The 18,391-nt window shown below is 52.2% G+C and overlaps 1 protein-coding gene across 8 annotated transcripts in view; it reads right to left on the bottom strand.

Moving 5' to 3' along the window:
* SSBP3 (single stranded DNA binding protein 3) overlaps window positions 1-18,391 on the bottom strand; it is a 158,745-nt gene that overhangs the window by 26,876 nt on the left and 113,478 nt on the right. The window lies entirely within an intron of this gene.

Raw genomic sequence — 18,391 nt, 5'->3', positions numbered from 1 at the left:
TCTTAATTAACAGACATTAATTAGCCATTTAGCAATTTTGCAAGCATTTGTTTAGCGGCTTTCCTAAACATGAATACCACTGTGATAATGGCACTGATTAGAGGGTCCCCTAATTAACAGTACAGGGAAGGAAAATTGAAATCACATAAATTAAAAAGGGAGGGGAAGTTAATGAAGGCGGGACATACTTGCACCTGCAAGTCTTTTGTGCCATGAAACTTGGGTGCAATGTAAACAAAACAAGATAATTCGAAGCCAACCCCCCAAAAAGGAAAAATAAAAAGAATAGAGGAGGAGGGTTCAAGGGTGAGGTCCAGTTGCCAAGAGGGGGCAAAAGGTCTTCTGTGGGTTCCTCAGCTCCTGGCAGGACGGAAGCACTTCCTCCCTCCCAATCCTTCATCGCCCTCCCTGGTAACATCCAATGCTTCCTCGGGGAGTGCAGTGTGGGTTTGGGCAGATCCCTCACACCTGTGCACCATTAGCTAGGGGAGGTTAGTAGTGGTTGACTTCATGATTTCATGATAGAAAACATAAAGAAAGCACCCCAAAGTGTCTGACACCAACAGGGGGCCTCCATCGACAGCAGTCCTCACTGGAGGCCAATGCTCGAACCCGAGTCTGCACGGCTCTGCCACCTTTCCCAGCTGTCTATTGGGTCCCCTGAGGTTCGGAGGGCAGGGCTGGTGTGTGTGTTTCACCTCTGCGTCTCCATCAGAGGCTCCCGTTGGCTTTGGTCCCTGAATGAGTGGATGTGGCACACATCTGCCTCAACGCAGCTGCCTCAAGACAAATGCCTCATGAGTAGTAAGGATCAGGAGCATGCCAGGAAGACCCCAGCCCTGGCAACTTTTCTGGCCTGTGGGGAGTGGGCTGTTAAAGTCTGGAGAGGGGACAGCAGCTCAGAAGTCTCCACTCGGACTTGGAGCTAGGTTCAGAACACTGAAGACAAGGGAATCCTGGTCCTGACCAGCTGGTCACCCAGAGAGAAAATCCCACCACAATCTCCACACAGCTGATGGTAAAGTTTAGCATTCACCTCCCCAGGGCACACAGCTCTTCTCCCACCGGCCGTCAGGTGCTGACCAGGCTCTGCTTCTGTACCTCCCAGCACGGCCCCCAGCACTTTCCCGTGAAGCCAGAAGCCTACCATTTCCCAACAGGGTCACCCACATTCACCCAAGGCTCTGTCTCTGTGTCTCTGCCACGTCCACTCAGCCTGGAGCACTCTGTCCCTAAGACTGTACACAACAGCAGAGGAACGGACCCTGCACGCTTGGCACATTCTCAGGGGCACATTCCCATGTTGGAGGAAACTGCTACAGAAACGGGGTCTTCTTCCCATCCCGCCCTCTCAACAAGAGACTGACAAGCAGGTTTAGAGAAAACAGCTTTTATAGTCTTTCAGTTTGTTACCCACTTGAGCAAAAGGCTACGTAAGAGGCAGACCAAAAAAAAAAGGGATCTTGTTTGAAGATTTTTATTTTTCTTGGGATGCAGGCTTCTCTTTTCCCTAAACTCTTAAAAGATTTGGCAGGCAAGTGAAGAGGACTGAGGTGGAAGGTGAGAGAAGGAGAGAGTCTTAATGCTGAGAATACTGATGGGCTTTCCCACACAGGAAAGCGCCCCCATGGGGCCTTCCTGGTTTCTACTTGCTGAAAGCTTTTGAGGAACCCAAAATAGGTGTGTGTAGAAGCCTGCTTGGCCAGGACAGGCCTCTGGGTCCAGCTCCATTGAGACCATCTCCCCCACAAGCCTGGGAGGCTTTCTGTCCCAGGTGCAGCCTAATGAACCCTCCCAGCATGTCACAGGGGAGATGGAGATGGGCAGACAATTAAGGCGCACAGAATATCAGGCTAGACTAGGGTTCGGGGTCCTTACTAGAAGCTTAGGAAGAACCACACCTGCCTGTCATTCACCTGTTTGTTGGGTAGTCCTGACAGATCCTGCCATCCTGTCTTCCAATGTCCTTCATTGATACGGGAGAAAAGAGAAGCCCAATACAGTGATGTGATGTTTAAGGCTACCGAGAACCAGTTGCTGGCTGAGCCATATTGCCTACCAGTTATCTTCATGACATCACATTCCCATCCATCTTAGCATGAAATAGGGTTTGGAAAGAAGTAGATTCAAATCCTGACTGCCACTGACTGCACTTCTGTTCTCTCATCAGTGAAATGGGGACAACAATAGTAATAACAACAGAGCCACATATTCCACATGGGGAATGTAGCCTTGACCTGCGTTAGTTCATGTAATCCCCAACTCCTCATAATAAGGGCGCTCAGTCGCTCCATTTTAGAGCTAAAGAGCTGAGGCTCAGAAAGGTGAAGCCACTCGTCCAGGATTGCATGGCTCTAAGTGGTGGAGCCAGGCCTCAAAGTCTGATTCTAGAGCCCCTGGGGTCCTAACCGGTCCACCATTCTACAAGCCCACAAGCAGAGCACAAGGAGCAGAGAGGAACTGGGGTGTCCTGACAGGTCAGAACTCTTTCCATTGTAACGCACTCTCCCTGAGGTTACAGCAGGGAGACCTGTGCCTGGGGAAGAATCCAATTCGGAAAAATCTCTCTACTGAATCTGAAAAAAGGAAGCAGGAAACATGCCCACTTCCTGTCTGGGCTTTCACTCTGCCCCAGACCCTGTTAATGGATTTGCCATTCTGTCTCAGGCATTCCCAAGATCTCTGACCGGAGGAGATACATAATTCCCACACTTCCTTTTTATGCTTTTTCCTGTAATTTCAGCCTTGGGTAGTGTTACATCTAGAAGCCGCTGCGACGGGTGTGACTGAGGCAAACGCTGGGCCGTTACACTAAGTTTAGTGAAGAGGTCTGCCGGAACTGATGTGGCGGGGAACAGAGCATTCCCACAGCACAACAGATCTGAGCCCTCTGTGAAAAAGCATTTCAGAGCCCTCAGCAGGACCCACCTATGCCTCCCGGTCAAGTCCCTCTATTTCACCTGAAGCCATCCTCGCGAGATGGGCTTGCAACACGATGGGGAAGGCGTCGCCAGTCCGCAGACCTGGCATCCAGCCCCAGCTCCTCTAGAACATGCTGTGAGTCCAGTTTCCTCATAAGGAAAACGGGGGACTTTCTACAAATATTGCAGGAGGGTGGTACAGCTGACAGTGGCAGGTACACAGAGGGTACCCAGTCTTCCATGGTCCCCATGCCTCACGCTCCAGTAGCCATTCACTGCCCATTTATAGGGAAAGCAGGAACTGGACTTGCTCTTCTGGGTAAGTTCTCCTCAGCCTGCTGAAAGCCCACACACCCTCCTTCACAAAGCCTGTCCTGCTACCCACTCAGGAGCTCTCCAAACGTGGGGTGTCCTCTTAGAACATTCTGCCTTATTTGTAGGTGCCTCGTGGGCTCCTCAAGGGCAGTGAGGCTCGGCCAGTAGGTGAATTCCACAGCCAAGGTCAACATGCCATAGGTGGGCACATCTAACACCTTTGGGTTCAAGGAATCAGAAAAAAAAGTTACTATCAACAGGATGACCAAGTTGGCCCTCTGAGCTGAAGACTAACCCCTGGGGGTGGGGTGGGGGTGGGGAAGGGAGGACAGTTCCTTAAAATTAAAAATCAAATTAAAAAAAACACACATTTTTTTTTAGAAGGAGAAAAGTAATAAATGCTATGTGCTAACTTTAGTATTTGTAAAACTCACTGCTCCGCCACCAAATACTACCCCACACTCCCCAAAGCTGCCCTCACCTGCCTAGAAATCATGGACTCACAGAGAAACAGAAATCAGATCTCATTCCAGGCTTTGGGGTGCAGAGGTGAGCCTGGGAAAGAGCAGGCGGTGGTCAGTGGTGAACACTGGCCTCAAAATCCAAACCACTTAAGGTGGGAATCCTGCCTTGTATGAGGTGTGACCAAAAATTACAGTGAATGTTTAAATTTAAAAAATTTATTACAGCAAAAGACATTTCCATTAATCCCCCTCAAAATACTCCCCTTCATTTCCAACACACTTATCCCATTGTTCTTGCCACTTTCTGAAGCAGTTGTGAAAATCCTCTTTTGTGAGTATCTTTAGTTGTGCTGTTGTGTATGCCTCGATGTCCTGAATCGATTCAAAACATTTACCTTTCATGGTCACTTTGACTTTGGGGAAGAGCCAGAAGTCGCATGGTGCCAGATCCGGTGAATAAGGTGGATGAGAACACACCATAATGTTTTTATTTGACAGAAATTGCTGTACCAGAAGCAATATGTGACACGGAGCCTTTCCATTGTGATAACAAAATATGGTGAATGCTGCTGCTGAGTGCCATCCAATGGAAAGGGTAGGGGTCTTCAACATGGGAAGCAGCACGTAGAAACTTAGTAACAGTGGCGACAAGTTTCAACTTGTTTGGTATAGTCAGTCGGGTATGAGCTACGGTTGAGGAAGGTGTGTTTTAAAGTGTGCCATAAATCATACTCCATCATGATACTGCTCCATGTCACACATCGCTTCTGGTATACAGCAATTTCTGTCAAATAAAAACATTAAGGGGGCCAGCTGAGTGGCTCATTGGTTAAGAGTTGGCTTGGGAGCGCAAGCTCTAAGCAGCAGGGCCGCCAGTTTGGATCCCACATGGGCTAGTGACACTGCACCCCCTACAGCTAAGATGGTGAACAACAGCTCGACCTGGAGCTGGGTCACCGGTGACGGCGTAGGCTGCAGCCCCTGCTGCAGTGGGCTGCCGTGAGCTACCATGAGCGGCCAGCAGCCAGCGTGAGCTGCCGTGAGTGGCCACCCAGTGGCCGGCAACCGATCTGCCTCACCTGGGAAGAGAGCAATGATCACAAGACCAACATGAGCCAGTGAAACGACGTCCTCCACAACAGACTGAAGAACAAAAGGACAGCAACTTGTCTGTTCCCCTCCCCAATTCCCCAAGAAAATCTTAAAAAAAACCCAAACAAACATTAAGGTGTGTCCTCATCTACCTTATTCACCAGATCTGGCACTTTGCGACTTCTGGCTCTTCGCCTAAGTCAAAATGATTCAGGACATCGAGGCAACCACGACAGCACAACTAAAGCCACTCACAAAAGAGGACTTCCAGAACTGCTTCAGAAAGTGGCAAGAATGATGGGATAAGTGTTTGAAGTGAGGAGGGTATTTTGAGGGGGATTAATAGCAATATGTCTTTTACTGTAATGAAATTTTTTTAATTTAAACATTCACTGTATTGTTTGATCACACCTCGTAAGCCTGTGCCTTGGGCTGTTCATCTACATGGTGGACAAGGAGTCCAGGTTGATACTTTTTCTACAGGAAAGCTGTGAGAGGACTTTGTGAACTGCCCAGTGCTGCTCAAACAGGAGGCAGCCTCCTTGCCCTCTAGGCCAAATTTGCCTTTTGTCTTGCTGAAGGCTTGTGGGGAAAGGGGACTTGGAAGTTTCATGCTGCTATAAGACAAAACCACTCCATATGTCCCTGGCTCTCCCGACTCCTTAGGACACTGGCCACTGGTCTGGCAAGGCTGAAGAGGTGGGTTTTATTAACTGGCAGCGGGAGATGGACGACTTGCATTACTGGTGGCCCCTGTAATCTGCCTGTTGGGCGTGTCACTTAATTGAGTGAATATAAAATTACATTAATTATAGACATGGTAAAAGGCATACGACAGACAATCTAATTTGCTCCTTGGACACGAATGCTGACGGAAAATGCTGTAAACCCATTCTGGGGAGAGGGCCAAGGTGTGCCTGTGTGCTGCTGACACCCCAAATCCATCAACACGGCCTGCCTCCACCCACAGCTTCCCTGGAGCGGGAAGCTGACCACCTGGTGGGATGAGGGAGGGAAAGCTTGCAACTCCCCCCTCCCTTTAACATGCAGCTCATGGGAGGAAAAGTTATTTCCTCATTTCCACCCATGGGAACGACTCAGCAGTGGCTTGGATAGTTGCCTTTCTATCCTGCTTCTATCTGTCCCTTTGGGGGACAAGGCTTCTTTGTGTGTGTGTATGTGGGGGGTATAGGCCAGAACTGGAGCTGAGATTACCAACTCGAGGGTAGAGGGAGCCTGAGCTATCTTCATGCCCACCCAACGCAAACCTGGCACACGTACAACAGGTCCCCAGGGGCTGGGATGGACCACACCCAACGGTGGAGCAACTACCAAGGGCTTTAGCCCAGCCTCCAGAGAGCTCACAGTCAGGGGGCCCCTGACTGCCTAGGAGATGAACCCACAACAATCGTGATCCTTCATGGGCACTGGACCAGCGGAATGCGTTTTACCAGGGAGAAATGTGACAAGTGGTCCATCTTCCTGGGATGGTGGAGAAGTCACCAGTTAAGAGGGCGCAGGACTATACACACCTCCCCCTTGGGGTCACTCTGTGCAATGTCAGGAATCCTCGCAGACACTGAGGTTCATTCTGAGCAAAGATCAGCAAGACTCATTGATTTCCAACTGAGCAAAGGCCCCGGCTGACTCCTCTCCCCACACCTCTCTGAGATGGGACAGTGCTGGGCAGCCAGTGAGAGCCAGAGGTCTGCATGCTTGTGAGTCTAGCTTCCCAGGGTGGGCCACTAAGACACCTGCAGGAGGCGCTCAGGGAGTGTTTTGCTCAAGAGTCATGAGGCATGCTTGCCCCACGGAGACAGACGCAGAATCAGCAGGCGATGGTTTTCCAAACAAAAGGAGGAAACATGGCAAATGAAAGTACAGGCAGTGTTCAAGACCTAACTTGGAGCTCTTCCACATGGTGCTCCTTGCTTCTTCCCCCAGCCCTGTGCACAGAGGGGAAGACAGCCCTAGGATGTGGGCTCACTCGTCCCAGGTCTAGTCTCGGTCCCCGGCAATGCACACTGCATACCCAGAGTGGAGGCTGGGGGCAGCTGCAGCACAAGGTCCCCAAGAGCATGGCCATCATGTGGAGCTAGAGTGGGAGCTGGCAAACTATGGCTGGGGGCCAAATCTGTCCTGCCATCTGTTTTTGTAAATAAAGTTTTATTGGAACACAGCCACACTCATTCACGTACCATCCACAGCTGGTTTCATGATATAATGGCAAATTTGAGTAGTTGTGACAGAGACCAGATGCCCACAAGCCTAAAATATTTACTATTTGGCCCTTCACAGAAAAAGGTTGCTGACCCTTGAACTAGGTAATGGTTTTCAAGATGGAAAATATTCAAGTCTTCTTAAATTCTTAAGGAAAAACAAAACTACATCTCTTTTCTGATTTTTAACCTCATCTCTCTCATAAAATAAATGAAGCAAAAATTAACCCCAATTTATAAAAGAAAAGACTGAAGTCCAATGACATCATGATAGTATTTCTCAAAGCCAAGATTTATCCCATTGAGGACAAACAGCATGAGTGCCAGACCAGGGGTCAGCAAACTGGAGTTCTGGTCCTCCCACCACTGTCATGTGGCCAATCTCTGAGCCCATCGGTCTTGGAAAAAAATGATGTTTCATCATTAGAACACAAAAACCAGCACTGACGTCCAGCCAACCAGTCCCAGAGCATCTCCTTCTCCTTACTGATGGTTCTCCCCAATTTCATCCCTGCCACAGTGCTGGGCAACAAGCTCTTCCCTCGCTCGCCAGCACAAAACATTCTGGGGGCTAATTCTAGTCCTGAGATCTCATGGCTGGTTCATAGTTTGACCCTCTCCTGTGCCGTGAATTCACAGAGGAATTCTCTAAGGTCATCTCAGCAAAGGGATCTACCTTGAATGGCTGTGGTTGGGATGGGGTAGGGGACAAAAGAGATGACTTCGCCTCCAGGTGCTAAACTTTTCAGGTCTCCCTGCGGGAGATTTCTTTGTATGCGCCTGTGTCCATACAACTGGGCACTCTTTTCAGGGACACAGGAAAAAGCATTAATACCCAGAATGTATGGGCAGAACCCACGTCCATCTGGCAGTGCATCCAGCCACTGAGTCCTGGCACTCTGGGCTCAGTATGCACCACGTGCTAGAGACACACAAATAAGCAGTACTCTGACCCAAAGGGTCCCAGGCTGGCTGGAGAGACCAGGGTATTATTACCACAGCAGCACTCCAACAGGGGCAGATAACAGGTGCTCTAGGGAGCGAGGGGGCAGTGATTTACAAAACAATCACATTTGGGCAGGATGAAGAGGCGTCCTCTGGGTAGAGAAGAAATGGAAGGAACTTCTGGGTTGAGAGACTGGCATCTATGTGGCAGAGGTAGGCGTGGGCACAGTGCTGGAGGACTTTACACACAAGATGGTGACCCTGGGGCTGGGACCTCCAGGCCAAGGAGCAAGGGCATTCAACTTCGGTCACTGGAAAACACTGAGTTCATAGCTGTCTGGTGTGTTAATTCCCATCTCTTGCTGAAAACACACAGACTGAGGAAACCTGTTAGATTCTTATCTGAGTGGCTTCCTTCCATCCAACCTGTTCCCCTACTGCAGCCCCAATCAATCAACCCTCTTTAATGTTAGCAAAGGAGCTGGGGATCAAAGGACCAGGTAAGGGGTTCCAACGTCCGTTCCAGCCACGTGGGTTTCTGGCCAGGATTCAGATGGCATACCTCTTCTTCCCCCTCTGCTCGTTGCAGCAGAGACCTGTTGAGCAGGTAAGTGGGGAGGTAGAGGTGGACCCAGGGTCCAGAACCATGCCACTCCCTCGGAACACATGGGGAAGACTCCTACCTTGCCAAGAGAACCAAATCCTCTTCCTGCAGTAAAGATTGCTTTCTGCTCTGAAAATGGGTAGTTCCGCTCCTGCCCACCAGCCCCCGCAGCACCTCTTGCCAGCGCTCCACCTCCACTGTTAATCACGACAGCACAGTGAAGGTGAGGCATATACTAAAAAGGCAATGCCTCGTCCACCCAGAGAATTCCTGCTCTACTTTACGCTCTCCAGACACAGGCACACACAGCCTTCCTGCCTGTCCCTTCGTGCCTCGACAGGCAATTCCAAAAAGTAAAGATTCATCGTATCCAGTTAGGAGGCAGGGATGCAGGGCTCTGGCAGCCACAAATGCAGAAGGCCAACATTCAACCCCGATCATCCACTGAACAGAAGAGGGCTGAGGAGGGAACAGGGAAGTTGGCCAAGATTTTCCACTTTAGTTCTGCGGCTCCGGATGGCTGGGTGGATTCTCATGCGTCTTCCTCTCTGAGAAGCTGGGGGAATGGCCTACGATCTCGTTTTCCTTTCTTAGCTAAAGAGAAGCAACAGGATGGGGTGAGGAAAAGAACCAGGCCTCTGGGGAGAAACCGGTTTCGGAAGCCTGCCCATGGTCACCTGGACAGCAGGCCATGAAACCTGGTGCTCCTCAGAGGAAACACGAGGGACACCCGCCCCTGTGCAGTGGGTGCTGCTGGAAGAGCCCCGGATTCATGGGCCAGGAGCATGGCTGTGGTCCCCTGTGAACCTCACTGACCTCACCTGTAAAATGGGCTGCCCTGCCTCCTCACACAGAGCTGCAGGACTGAGACACGACAGCACTGGCCCTCACCAAACGGACGCTGCTGATACATCAGGCTGTGCCTCGGGTCTTCCCTGCCTCAGGAAATCTCTCAGGAACCACCTTTCTTTGACTAAGCCTTCCTACTACCCAATTCCCAGAGAGCTGTCCCCTTGTCTACCAACACGTAGCACGTCCTAACCTAAGCCAGTCTTAGCTGAAAGCATGGCCCTTACTGAGAGACCCTCACAGACCCTCCTGGTGCTCTTCAGTGAACTCCACAGTGGTTGTCTGGCCCTCCAAGTGGTCCCTTAATTTCTTCTACCCCCAATGTCCTTGATGCCCCCAGAGACCAGGGGGACAGGCTTCTTCTGCTTATCACTGCACCTCCTGTGTCCACTCCTTCTCATGCTGTTGCCTTTTACAGATGGAAAGACCGAGGCCCAGACAACTAAAACCAATGCCTCAGTACAGGCTGCAAGACTCCAAACTCTTAGGCCTCTTCCACAACTCCAGGGTATGTTTCTTGGGATCAGGGACTATAATTAATCTGAGAAGAGGCACTTAATCAGATCTACCCTTTGGGCATATCTTTTTTGACCTTGAGGCAAGGATGGGGCAAGACTTTGTCAAGGTCTTGTTTAATAAAACTGACCTGAGATTGAAGAGCCTTCGAGAAGGGGAGGGAGAATTCTGCAGCCCACAGAAGAGGCCATGCAGACGTGCTGGAAGGGCAGAGGAGCTTGTCAGGGAAAAGGAAAGGGGCGTTCACTTAGGGAGAAACAGGACACGAACCCAGAACCCACACTGTGGGTCCCCTGCTAAATCTCCAACTCTCAGGACAGCACCTCACAGTTAGCACTCAGCGAGATGCAAGAATACCCCACTGGCCCCCAGTGCAGCACCTTGGCCCCGGGCCCAGCCCAGACTCCCTGAAGGGCAGTTTCCTTTCAGGGTGGTGTGACCTTATTCAGGGGGTCTATGCTGATCCACATAATGCAAGGTGTGTTATTACAGGGTTCCTTTGGAATTTTCTTCCTCAACCTCTTCTGCTACAAGGGCTGAGGAATTTGACCTTTTTTTTTTTTAAAGGAGAAAAACCTCAGCATGAATTTCAGAGAATAAAGGTGGGGGCAGAAGCAGAGAAGGGTCTACCCCCCTTAGCCAACTATGAAGAGACAAAACAAAAACAAAGGGGGCTTCCTGCACCGCCCCTCCAAAAGGCAGGAAGATCTGTGGGGGATCAGACGTGGCCACGGTACAGGGAACACTGATAACCCACAGCACAGAAGCTCTCAGGCACAGGGAAAGAATTCAATTCTAAGAGAAACCAAAGTAAGAACCCAGGTCCAAAGGGGAAAAGGATAAACCAGCCCAAGCTGTTAATAAACGAGAGGGAAAGGCAGCTGCTGACACCTATCCTTGAGTATCAGATCCATAAAAGTCAGAGATCCGGAGTCAGCTTATAGTTCAGGAGAAGAAGCCCAGAGAGAAGGGCTGGCTGCTGGGGTCTCCGGGGCGCAAGGAGCAGCAGCAAGAACAGCCCAGGCCTCCCAAGTCCAAGGGTCTTTCTAAAGATGCTCCCTTCATCTGACCCAAAAGGGAACAGAAACATGGGGGAAGGGGAGTTTTTGGAGAGGAGGGTAGACAGAGGCAGGTGGCCAGGAGCTGGCTGCAGCTCCCGCTGGGCTCCTTGGTGTGGGGCTGGCTCTGCGTTAGGGGGCAGCCGAGGCGCGTGGAGCCGCTGGGTGCTTTGTTACCGAGCAAATCTCCCAGGCACTGACTGCTGATGCATAGCTAACAGGGCGGCAGACATTGATTTATGTTCAACTTTCCATTTCATCAGTGAGAGTTACGACGCGACATGTGGAGTTCACGTTTTTGTAGGAGGTGGGGAGAGGTGGCTCGAGTGTGCAGACACAAACATGCCTATACGCGTGCACAGAGGCACACATGCCAGTCAAGGCTGCAACTTTTTTTTTTTTTTTCCTTTTTAGGATTGAGGGCGAGGGGGCCGAGGAAGCCTGGCACGTCAGGAGTAACCTTTTGTCCACTGTTGCTAGGAGCCCGGTGCCGGTCATCTGGTCGCTTGGGCAGACATTAGGCACCAAGCTGGCTGCCGGGCGGGGCAGGAGCACAGCCTGACCTTTGTGGAGGTGGTGTTGGCAAGAAAAAAAGGATTTTTTTCCCAGTCTCCTATCCTGGCCTTTCTACATAGGCCAGGCGATTGTTAGGGGAGGTCCAGTGGTGTGGGGACAGGACCAGGCAAGAACACAGTGCTTCAGAGTGTCCAGGGGTCTATAAAGCACTTTGAAGCACCCCTCACTGGACAGATGAGCAAACTAGGAGGAGAGGATGGCTCCCTAAGGACACACAGCAGTTTGGCAGCAGGGCTTGACTCAAACCACTGCGCCGAACTCCCAGGGCAGGGGTCTTCAGGCTTAAAGCCTGCAGCTGGCTTCAGCACAGGAACCAGGGGAGGGGGCTGCCGCCACCACGGTGCCTAGTCAGCTTGGAACAGGTGGGGGCTGGGAGGGAACAGCAGTTGAGGTGCCCCCTCCTCTCTAATCCTTCTCAGCAGGGGTGACCCTGCCTTCTGTCAGTCTGGAGGCAGACCGCAGGGCAAGGGGTGGTGAGAAGGAGGGTTCTTCAGTCCCCAACCACTCCTTACACAGCACCTCTGTTCACCCCTCACACATACAGGCCACATGCAGCCCATCTATCAGATGCCCTCCGGCCACAGGGAAGCAAACAGGGCGAGGGGCTAGAGTCAGAGAGTGGGGCCCAGAAAGGGGGGACTTGCTCCCCAACAGACAGGGGGGTTCCCTAAGAAGCTCTGGATCCCACAGTGCTGTCCAGGCCTATCTTCCCTGAGCAACTCTGGCCAATCTGAACATCAGTTTCCTCATCCATACGATGAGAATGCTATTAGTTCTCAGGACTGCCCTACAGGGTCAATGAAATCACAGCTGGGGGGATGGGTGCCTTTTCTAATTTGGACAGTGTTGCACCAGCAGCTCCAAGAGGGGGTCAAGACAGTTCCACTTTGGGGCCTGAGAGCATTGGCTGGGGCTGCCAGGGAGAGCTAGGCTGGGCGGCCACAGGACCATATGAGGGGGCCAACATGCAGCTTAAACTCAAGCCTCTAACCACCACAGCCCCCACCTCAAAGACCTAACCGGCAATGGTCCAATGTCGGCCAGAACCCTGGGCCTCCCAGGCTCTGCTTCCTACCCAGCTCCAACATCCAGCGAGGGGTCACCAGACTCTGGCAGGGAAGCACCGGCCAGTGCACCCAGTCACCACCCCCGCTCAGGCCCTGGTCACCTGCCGAAGGGACCACAGCCCAGACGCCACACCTTCCACTGGCCAGCCTGCTGTGGACCCTTCCCTGGGACCATGTCACTCCCCTTCTTAGAACCCTCCACAGCTCCCCTTTGTCTTCAAGTTGAAGTCCTTTGTGTGTCTAATTCATGGCTCACCAGAACCTACCCCTGCCCCTCCCCAACACACCTTGGCCCAGCCACCCAGGCCTCCTGCCATCCCAAACTTGCCCTCTCGCACCCCTCTCCCGGCACCCTGCTCCCCCTCCCCACACTGGCAAATGCCTCCTGCTCAGGCCTCAGCTCAAATGTCAGCCCCTGGGGGCAGCTTTCCAGATGGCCCCCAGGCCAGGCTGGCTGCTCCTTTTGCCTGCCTCCATGGCACTGGCCCCTCCAGGGAATCACTCCCTGAGGTCCTTGGCTGCCTCCTTAGTCTCTATAGTGCTCACCAGGGCTGGGTGACTGGGAGGTCACTGTGCCCTTAACAGACCACCCCTGACCCAGGGCTAAGGGATAATCAACCAGCCTGGCCAGGTCCCACATGGTTTACGGTCCAGCCTTAAACTTACCATCTGTCAGATGGGGATCCAGGTCCCCAATCATCAAATCCTCCCTAGTAGCAGGCTTTAAAAACTACAAAAACAAGGTGGTTTAATCCTTCCCAAGCTTCTCGAGTCCCAGACTTGCCCTGGTCAGCACAGAGAAGTCTTTCCTGTTGCAATGGCTTTCTGGCAGGAGGAGTGTCAGCTCTCTCAGCTGCTGCTGCTCGCTTCCCGCCGGAGAGGAAGGCAGGAAATAAGACAGTATTCGGCCCAGCTCGTGGGAACTGCCCAAGCTGCTGCCACTAACATGTTCTTGTTTACTGGTCTTTGACCCTCCCTGGAAACATAGCACCCCGTCCCGAGGCTCACAGTACCCAAGGCTCTCTGCTGGGCATCTAGTCTCTACTTGGTTACCACCAGTGCCAAGGAGCTCACTACTTCAGTGTTTGTTAAATTGAGTCTCTTCTACAAAGAGTCAAGTTGACCTCCCTCTTCTTTTCTCTCAAGGATCTGAGCTATAAGGGCTAAAGCCTCACAGAGGCAGGGTGCACTGTCTTCTACATGGCAGGACTTAGATATTTCCAGCAGTCATCAGAGCCCCCCTGAGGCTGCTTCTCTCCCAAAGAAAACCCAGCGCCTTCTGCGGGAGGTGAGGAGAGTTCCCTATAATCTCAACAGGAGAGGTCCTAGGTCGTGCGTGCGTCTCTCCCCCTTCCATTTTCTGCATCATTTCTCTAGCTCCGGGGCTATACATATCACTTGCTCCTTCTCCTCTTCGCCTGTAACCGACCGGGAGGGTTTTCTGGGGGCAGACTTCGACCTCTTTCCAAGGTGGATGGGCTCAGCTGGCAGGAATGAGGACTCATTGGAATAGGGGGCATGTCAACCCCTACTGCGTCCCCTCACAGCAAAGTATCTGGGGATGTTCAGAGCAGGACAGGCTGAGGTCTGGGCAAAGGGAGCTGGGTCCCCCCAGGGCTGTTTTTCCAGAGAAGGCACAGTCTTCAGCCCTATGACCTCTGCTGGGTCTCTGCAACGCCAGCACCCAAGTCCTTGCCTCCACGGAGCCGACGGAGCTGCTGCAGAGGAACACAGTACTGGCCAAGTCATTATCCAAGCCAGGGTACTCTAGTGGCTTCCCACTGCCCCCCGAACAGAGCCCGCACTCCCCAACAAGGTCCATCAACAACTGCTGGCAACCTCTCCAGCTTCGCCTCCCACCTCATTCTCGACACCATCCCAGCCAGAGCTGTGTTGCCTCCAGGAAGCCCTTCCTAATCTCCTGTCTGGGCAAGCAGGCCTCTCACTTCCTGCTTCCAGGCATGAGGTTGTCAGTCTCTCTGGTAGGCTGGGTGCTCGTGTGGGCAGACTATACAGTTCATTCAGTTTTGGCCTAGAGCCAAGCCCTGTGCCTTCACATCAGAGGCGGCCAATGACTGTCATGAACCACAGTCGCACCTGCCCGCGGGCCTCTATTCCCTATCTATAATTGAGAAGCCTGGTCTAGATTGAGGATGGCAAATACACAGGACAGGTACTACCATTTATGTGCCCAGGTTCATGATAAACCTGGCCGGTCAGTGTCTGTTAACAGCGTGGACACAGCTTCACAATCATTCTCAACACAGTGTTCTAAGCAGCCACCACTAAACAGTCACAGGTATTTGAATGGAAACACCGGCTACGTTTGAGAGGAGATGGCTAGAGATTCTCTTTCTCCTTTCATTATTTCCTCTTGCTTTCCAGGCTCTCCTCTTCCTGTAGACAATCAGACCTGTGTCTATGCTTGGGGTTTCTGACTGCTGTGGAAGAACACCAGGATCGGGAGCCAGGAAGCCTGAGTTTAGACTCCCATGATAGCCCTGGCTTGATACCTCTGGGCTGGTCACCTTTCTGAGTCTCACTTTCCCAATCAGTCATGCCTCCTCTGCAGGAACACTGTGATCAAAATGAAAGTAAGTTGCATGTCTGAAAACACTACATAACTGAAAACAATTATTGGAATTTAAAACAAAAACAAGAACAGAAACAGCTTGTACCCAAGGAGCCTTTCTCCGTGACCCCTGCCCTCCTGCAATTCCTCAGTTCTGGACTTAGAAATCCTCATTGGATGGTGCCTCCCTTAGAACCACCTTAGGGCCAAAGAGCTGGGGACCCACCCAGGCCAGTAGGCTTGGCCAAAACCAAGCCGAGTTTGCCAGATATGCAGCCCAACTTACTTAAGCTGCGTGAAAAAAAATGCCACTGCTTGATTATGTAAAATCCATCTGCATCCAACGCAGAAAATCCAACTTGGAAGGGCCCTCAGAGGCCATCTGGTTCACCAGTCTTCACCTATTGGTGAGCACAGTGGGCCCAGAGATGGGCAACAACTTGCCCAAGGTCACTCAGCAAGTTTGTGAACACGTAAGAGACTAGACAAGCATCCTCAGGCTTTAGTTCTCTGTTTCCCGCCCCACTCCAAACCCACCCCAGACCCTCCAAGCCTGGTCAGAATTGCCAGATCTAGAGCTTTGGGGCTGGCTAGGCCCCACTCCCGGCAACGTGAGCAATACAAATAAACTCAGTTCAAATGTTTCCTGAAGCCCTAGTACATGCCAGGTGTTGGGGATGCCAAACTTGAGGCAGTTTTTTCACAAGGAGCACAAAGAATTAGAAAGTCCTTGCTACGTTTTACTGTGACCCCGAGAACCCCATAATATTCTCCAATAGTGAGTGTGGTCAGGTCTGGTCCCAAACCACCTCCCTGTCAGCTCTCAACCTGCTGCTACCAGATAGATACACCTCATGTCACAGGACGAGACAGGCACTGTCCACTTCAGAAACCCGAATACCGAGTAAGAAAGAGCAGACAGGACCTAATGCATGGAAGGCCAGACATTCTGACCCCAGGGGCAGCCTTACAGGCAGGCAGTCAGAGGCCTGAGGAAGGGAGTCCCCTGTGTTGCTTCCTGAGGGGCCAGAGTCAGGGGTAGACAGCTGTTCCCTCCCACCCACCCTGAAGACCCCGCTGGCTTCTAACTTCAGCACCAACTGGGGGTGGAGTCCTGACCTGAACCCTGGGCTGGCCACTTTGGGACAGGGTCTGGCCACAGCTGGATCAGCCAACCCCGCTGGCTCCTCAGTGCAAAGATCCTCCTGTTGCAGACCTGCCCACCCAGGCTGCGGCCAAGCAGGGGGAGAGGTGCAATTGTTGGCAGCAGATAAAACCCTCGATACCATCTCTACTTCCCTTCTAATATCAGAGTGGCCGCCTGCAAGATGAGCGAGGGGCAGGGCCGGCAATCAATAGCTAATATTCCTGTTGTGAGCCAGCGTGTTCCGGAAATGGGCAGCCACTACCTCCTGCCAGAGAGATAGCCTTTTCCCTTAGAAGTGACCCAGCCTGAGCAGTTCAGCATCACGGCCAGGAAGGACCCCATCCGCCCTCAACTGACTGATAGGGAAGCAATGCTCCAGAGCAGGGAGAGGGAGAGGGATTTCAGCCAGTCTCCCAAGAAGCAGAGAGGCCAGGGCACACAGCTGCCTGCTCAACGACCCAGCCAGCTCTTGATGGCTCACCCTGACAGGGGACCAGAGCAGACCTCAGGTCAAGAGGGCCCAAAAGTCACCTCTGCATGACGGTGGCTGGCGGCAGCTAAATAAGGACAGGAATCAGTCTGGGCTTTCTGACCACACGCCCCTGAACGTCACAGGGGAGGGCCCAAGAAGTATGTCTGGAATTAGGCCTTAACCATGGACAATTATACCAAAGCAGGAAGCTGGGAGCTGCCCACATATCAGGCAGACCTCGCCTTGCCCCCGACTCAGGCCAAAATAGAAGTTAATGGCCTATTTAAGAAAACACAGCTGGCTATTGTCCACCTCTTCCCACCACAGTGGCCTGCACTGGGCACCAGACGGCAGCAAGCAGCCTCAGTAGGGATGCACACAGGTAGAGCCTGGTACCAGATGGGCTGTGTGTGCCAGGCAGGAAAGCCACATCTGCACTGCATCAAGGGCATCCACGGCATCATGGGTGAGGACATATGAGCCTGGGAAAGAAGTCCCAACCAGATACAACACTGTGGGAAAGACCACCAGCTGGGTGACACAACGCCTGTCTGCACTGGCCGGATAGCGGCTACGTCTTGGCATGGATCGCCCTCTCAGACAGTAGCCCCTTGGGTTTCTCCTGTGTGGGCAAGTGTAGAAGTCCGCCCGGATTCTCTTTCCTGGGTCCATGGGTTTCCATGGATTTGAACGTTTTACTCTCTCTTTCAATTCTGGCCCCTCTTCCCGATACCCATGGCCTTACCCCAAGCTGAGCCCCGGGCAATGCCTGGCCTGGTCCAACCTGGAGCCTACACACCAATTTAGGAGGCTGTACCCACTTCCACCCCTGGGACAAGGTCCCAGTTTGGGCAGCATGCTAGGAACCCATACAGACACGTGTGGTCATCCAGTGCCTTGAACCACCATCTCCATGTCCCTCTCACTGCCCTCACTGCCATCTTGGTGGGCCACCTGCTATTTCTGTTTTCAGGGAACACCCACATTTCACTGACTCCCTTTCTTGGCTGGTAAACAGCATGTCCTAACCTTCCTCGCCTGGGAGTTAACACCCACCGAAATGTCAACACTTACAGAGTAGAAGTGTCTTCTAGGTCATCTCCCACCCTTATCTCTAAGAGGAGCTTGTCCCGTTCTTGCTCAGATAGTGCCAGGGAGCCCCCTGCCTCCTGCAGCCCGTGACCCACCGCTGGACGCACATGGTATGAAATTCTGGCTTCTACCAATCTCAAGTCCCTTTGGACTCTGCCTCCCTGGTCCCAGTTTAGAATTCTTGGGCTTCCCAGAGAAATCTCTGCCTTCTTCTCCATACAACTGCTCCTTCCATATTCTTATCTGTAAGTGCTACCCTTTCAAAAGGCACGGGGAACTCAGGCAGCTTCTCCAACCCGGCCAGCGACAGACCTGAAAGAATGGGGTATTACACTCAAGAGCTTCCTCATGCAAGTTCCTTCCAGCCCTGCATGCTGATACGGCTCGAAGACGGCGCTTCCCAGTCTCAATCTGGTTGGAATGGAATGAGCCCCCTGGGAGGGGACCGCAGAGATGGAGGAGGAGGCGCAGAGAGGATGAAA

This window comes from Hipposideros armiger, unplaced genomic scaffold (genome assembly GCF_001890085.2).
Source record: "Hipposideros armiger isolate ML-2016 unplaced genomic scaffold, ASM189008v1 scaffold_469, whole genome shotgun sequence".
In the NCBI taxonomy this organism is placed as follows: Eukaryota; Metazoa; Chordata; class Mammalia; order Chiroptera; family Hipposideridae; genus Hipposideros; species Hipposideros armiger.
Note: the sequence above shows the minus strand (reverse complement) of the source record. Positions and strands in the feature narration are given on the sequence as shown.